The following is a 6185-nucleotide window of genomic DNA, read 5'->3' on the forward strand; positions in this document are numbered from 1 at the left end:
GCTTCTGTTCTTGATAATTGTTATTCTGACTGGAGTGAGATGGAATCTTAGTTTTGATTTGTATTTCTCTAATTACTAGGAAAATGTTTAAATTTATATATAACTCAAATGAATACAACTGACATAATCTAGAATAAAGTAGATACATGGATTATGCTGAGAGCAAAGACACTTTCAAGTCAGAATCGATCATTTGAAATAAAGTTATTTGTTGGCAAAATTTCCTTATGTTAGTATAGACTACATGCTATTTGATAAAAGATAGCAAAAGAGTTAAATTTTTTTCAGTGCAATGTTAATTGGATAATTGAAGTTAATAATTCTCCCTCCCTCTCTCTCTCTCTCTCTCTCTCTCTCTCTCTCTCTCTCTCTCTGTAACTTCTGGGGAGATTGGTTCTAGGACCCTCAGATACCAAAATGGACTCTAAAGTCCTTTATATAAAATGGGGAAGGAACTGAGAAACTGATGTGACTCCGTTTTTGAGAAACCAGCCTCTACCTCAGAGCAAAGCCTGTCCAAGGAAGGGGGCGTGACCCCACAGAGCACTCCTAGGCACATACCCACCCTGCTGAGTTGTTTGTCTGTAAATAACAGGAGAGGTCTGCAGCACCAGGTGTCCCTGACTCAGTCAGGCTAGGTGAGGACCCATGGCAACCCCCTAGCAGCCACCAATCAGCATGAGACAGGGAAAATACCTGGGATGCCAGATGACCCTCCCAGTAGTTTATGGTGGTCGATAATGTGTTGGGAAACTGTGTAGTTCAGCACGAACACCCCTCGTGGCCTAAACCAATCTGTTCAAAGGAATCCCCCTCTTGTACTAACCAATCACCCCTACCCAACTTGTTCCCGCCAGTGAATGTGCTAATCAATGTTAAGAGTTGTTGTTTGACTTTCCCGCGGTATGGAATGATTTGCTGTGTGATGTTGTGACGCATAGAGTATCCCCCCCAAAACCTATAAAATCTCACTAAACAAAGGACCAGGGGGCTGGGTATGTGGCTGAAGCAGTAATGCGCTTGCCTGGCAGGCTCGGGGCTCTGGGTTCGATTCTCAGCACCACATAAAAAGATGTTGTGACTACCAAAAACTAAAAAATAAATATTAAAAAAAATTCCCTCTCTCTCTCTCTCTTAAAAAAAAAAAAAAAGGATCATGACTCACTCCCTGGGACCCCTGCATCAGGAATAGTTGTGAGTCCAGGCTCCAGCTTGAAATAAAGACCCTTGTGTGCTTGCATCGGATTCGGCTCCTGGAGGTCAATTGGGGTCCCATGAATCTGGCATTACAGAACATCCACTAAAATACTTCAAATCATCTCTAGATTACTTATAATACCAAATATAAAACATTATAAAACATGTTAATTGGATAATTGAAGTTATCCAATTAACTTCTTACCACATCATTTGGGAGAAAATAACAACAAAATAAGCTCGTACATGTAAAGTACAGAAACATTCGTTTTTTCAAATATTTTCCATCCGTGGTTGGTTGAGTCCATGGATGTGGAACCTCTGGGTATGGAGGACCAACTGCTTTCAGAGAAAAATCCTGAAGCTCATAGGGTTTTCTGATGCCAGGCAATGGGGAAATGAGTGAGAATATTTAGCAATCAAGGTAATTTAGCTCATGGTAATTGGCATAGGCATAGTTGTGATTGGCATTCCAGTTATTTAAACTGAGATATTCTTGATCAGGTTGAACAGGCTGTGAGTGGAAAATCTCTTTACCCAAGAAATGAGGTGGAGAGAGTCTTTGGAGAATAGCCTCACTGAACTGGTAGGTGAGCTTTCTTCGGATTTTGGTGATTTCCCCAGTTCTTCCGTAATTCCTCAGGGCTCTGTCCATTTTCTGGTAAGTCATGGTCTTCCAATTGCCTTTTTTTCCCCCAAAGTTCAGCAAGTTTTTCTTTGTTTTTGGATACAAACTGAAAGATGCCTTTGGTTTTATCTACCCACAGAATACAAGAGGCTATCTCAGGATCGCACAGAGACTCATGAAGGTATTCAAACAGCCTGAGCTTCTTTCTGCCTTTCACTCCCTTTTGCTGGAAGACAGCAGTTTCTGCCAACTGATTTTCAGTTATATTCTGCAGAGGTTGATGAATATTACCTTCATGATAGAAGTCTGCAGCACTGTTTACCATAGTTCTCCAAATATAGACTGGTTCCTCTGTAGGATACACTCCATACCATCTGGAATTTCCTCTGATGTGAGGACAATGGTTAATGAAAGTCAGGTAATTTTTGTAATCTGGGGAGTATTGAAGATGTCCCATTGAATGATGCCTTAGTACTTCGATAGCGTCTTCAAAGGCTTGACCTAGCTTGTCTTGTTCAACAGAAGTCATGGCTTCATTAATTAAGTGGCGATTCTGGGTGTACGAGTCCAAGGTAGCATCCAGTTGCACAAGGTGAAAGTCACCTTCCTCTCTTCTGAAACCAAGCGTGCAGCTGAATCCAGGATTTCTATGGGGCTTATAGATCCCATTCTAGAGGCCAGTATGGGTTGGGAGAGGGTAAAAAGAAGGGCAGTAACGCCAGAAAAGAGGGAAGGGGATTTTGCCTTTGCTGATCTGAAGAAGTAGATTATTATTAGTTAGGGATCTAGTACTCCCAGAATAATCTGTGACTACAAGGAACACAATTCCCAAACTTCAGGGCCCCAGAAAAAATTATCCATATCCATTCCTGTACTATCTATACTGGATATTGGGAATTTCTAGACAGGGCCACTTTTATTCCCCTAGGAGTCATGCATCTGGCTAGTTGTTTGATAAATATGGAATTCTGTAGCACTTATAAAATGGGTTTCTTGGGCTGGGGATGTGGCTCAAGTGGTAGCGTGCTTGCCTGGCATGCGTGCGGCCCGGGTTTGATTCTCAGCACCACGTACAAACAAAGATGTTGTGTCCGCCGATAACTAGAAAATAAATATTTAAAAAAAATTCTCTCTCTCTCTCTTTTAAAAAAAATTAAAAAATTAAAAAGGGTTTCTTGTAATTTCCTTATTTTAAAAATATAATACACATTCCTAATTCATTCATTTTTGCCAATGATTTTAAAGTGTTTATTTGAAAGTTATTTTTAAATACAAAAAATATTTAACAAAGCACTCCTTTATTCTCTTACTTGATTCATGCTAATAAATTTCAAAGGTCATTATTAAACTAGGTAATTCTATATGTCACATTACAAGTGAGTTTTTAAAAACTATTTATTCAATATATCCTCATTTCATCTTGTAATGCCTCCTTTTTAAAGGGAAAACAGAAAGACAAGGAATTAGTGAAAATCAAGAGGCTTCAAATATAGTGGTAGATACTTATAATCTAGATGTGTCTCAGGCAGGAGTATTCTTTCAGGTAATTAAGAGGCAATGACCTATGCTCAAGAAATAGAATTGTTAAAGGCTAAATTTGAGGGATCTGTGATTTCCTAGAAAATATGACACCAAAGCTCCTTGCTAATAGTTATATTTCCAAAGAAATACTTGTACTTTTCCTGATAATAACTAAAACAAGAGCCTAGTGATGAACTGCATGAAATACTAGGTAGATATGATAAGAATCAGACTAACTCTGTACTTATGAAAGAAGGGTGAAATTTTATTGTAGTGTTAGGCATACTTGTTAATAGAAGGAGAAACTGAAATCTCATTCAAGAAGACTTTATGTAAACAGAATTGATACTAACACTGAGAATAAATAAGAGGCTAGAGAATACCTGAAGCACAGAAACAACATTGAATTTATAATCAGAAGATATATATGATAGCATGCAAGGCAGTGTGAGATGGGAGGAGATTGGGAAAAGTCAGCCTTGATGAGTTTCATTCAGAGGACTATAACTGGCTCTACCCTATTCTAGGACACCTTTGGCAAGTTACTTAGTTTTTCTGGGGTTTTTTTGTCCCTAGTTTTGAACTGAGGAACCAGGACTCTAAAGATTCTGTGATTGTGATCTCATCTACTGAAATCTACTTTTTAGAATAAAAATGGCTATTTGAGTAGGGTCAAAATATATCACAATTTACCCAGGACCATCTCAGTTAATAGTCATATCCCAGAATATTTATTAATAGTGCTCCTTCTACTCAGTAGAACTTACCTTGGCAGAACTAGCATATGATATATAATATTATGTTTGTAAGTAACCTTGATAAAAATCATATGTAAAACAAAGATCTAGATGGCTTCTCTGGCTATCCTCAACCACCATCAAAAATTGACTGTCAATTCTTTTATCATTCATCACCCTCCTCAAGGTCTGATTTTTCTTATTATCCAGGGTACCTTCCCTTGTCTATCACAACACCATCCAAGTATACTTATCTGACAAAATCTGGACCTTACAGGGCTGGGGATATAGCTCAGTTGGTAGAGTGTTTGCTCTGCATGTACAAGGCCATGGGTTCAATCCCCACCACCACACACAAAAAATCTGAACCTTACTTAAATACAATCACTTATTCTTCATTTTCATCTGAACAGGTGAATGTGACTGGAGAAAAACATGAATTTCAAGTATGCTCTTAGTACAACCAGCCATTTCTACTCTATTTCCTGTCTTCAGGTTATTTTCAAGTAAACTCTTCACAATGACTTTTTCATACTTCTCTCTTATCACAACTCCAAAACATCCAAATCCTCTATATCTCCACTCCTAGTCTATGACCTTGCCACATATCATGGAGACAAAAGAAGCATTTTACATTGAATGCCCTCCAACTAGGCTTTTGAACCACCTCTCCACCAAAATAGCTCCTGTCAACTTTACCAATGATTCTACTTTGATAAATACAATGGTCAGTTCTCAGTATTCACCTTACTCAATTTATCAGCAGCATTTGTCTCAGTTGAGCATGTCCCATATCTCAATGTAATTTGTCCAAAGAAGCCTAGCGCATCTACACCAATACTTATAGCAGCTCAATTCACAATTGCAAAGTTATGGAACCAACCTAGATGCTCTTCAATAGATAAATGGATAAAGAAAATGTGGCACCCATAAAGAAGAATGAAATTGTGGCATTTGCCAGTAAATGGGTGGAACTTGAGACTATCATGCTAAGTGAAATAAACCAGTCCCAAACAACCAAAGGCTGAATGCTCTCTCTGATATGTGGATGCTAACACACAATAACGGGGAGTGAAGAATAGAAGTCTATTGGATTAGACAAAGGAGAATGAATGAAGGGAAGGGAGTGGGAGTAGGAAAGACAGTAGAATGCATTGGACATAACTTCCCTATGTTCATATATGAATACATCACAGTGAAACTCCACATCATGTACAACCACAAGAATGGGATCCTAATTAGAATCAGTTATACTCCATGTACATATATAATATGTCAAAATACACTCTACTGTCATGTATATCTAAAAAGAACAAAATTTTGAAAAAGAACCTCCCTGCCCACCCCCACCCCCCCCCCCAAAAAAAAGCCCAGCAGAGCCTGAGACAAGGATTTGCATGTAGTTAGCTTATTTGGAAGACGTAGTTCAGGAAATAGGAAAACAAGGCTGAAAAAAGTAAACCAGGAAAAGAGAGAACATCAATCCAAGGGTATGTTATTGAATTGTTTACTATTATAGCAACTATAGATTATTTCTACTGAAGACTCTCTAAGGAGCCATGTGGCATGTGCCCCAGAATTTTCTACCAGACATAGAGAAGATGTTTATCAGATCTCATCTCCCACTGATCAAGGGTAATCCTAAAGGGTGCTGACTTACTGGTACTTGGAAATTGGTACATGGTCTAGAATTACTGAGCAGGCATATGTTCACATGGTGGTAGCAGAGAAAACCCATGACAAGAAAAAATAGTATGAGATGCATCAAGATATACCTCCATGTAGTGGCTCTAGCAATGATCTGAACTGTGGACCAAGATAATGTTAAATGAAGTTTAAAGCATGTTCAATATACCTTTCTTATTGAAACATATTTTTTACTTGGCTTTCAGCACACTGTAATTTTTCTGGTTTTCTTCTTACTTCATTGGTCATTCCTCCTCCAAATACTCTGATGATTCTTCCTCGTTTCCCTGAACTCTAAATGTCTAAGATTTTGGTTCTTACTCCTTTTCAGTATCTGCATTCACTCTTTTGGTGATCTTATTTAGTCTCTTGGATTTAAGCACCATTTATATACTCCCAACTCCCAATTTCATATC

At 38.3% G+C, this 6185-nt stretch overlaps 1 pseudogene; it reads right to left on the reverse strand.

Annotated features, from left to right (window-relative positions):
• Positions 1-1609: 1609 nt before the first annotated feature.
• Positions 1610-2354, reverse strand: LOC143639518 (transcription factor Spi-C pseudogene; annotated as a pseudogene).
• Positions 2355-6185: the final 3831 nt, after the last annotated feature.

The sequence above is a fragment of the Callospermophilus lateralis genome, chromosome X (assembly GCF_048772815.1).
Source record: "Callospermophilus lateralis isolate mCalLat2 chromosome X, mCalLat2.hap1, whole genome shotgun sequence".
Classification (NCBI taxonomy): domain Eukaryota; kingdom Metazoa; phylum Chordata; class Mammalia; order Rodentia; family Sciuridae; genus Callospermophilus; species Callospermophilus lateralis.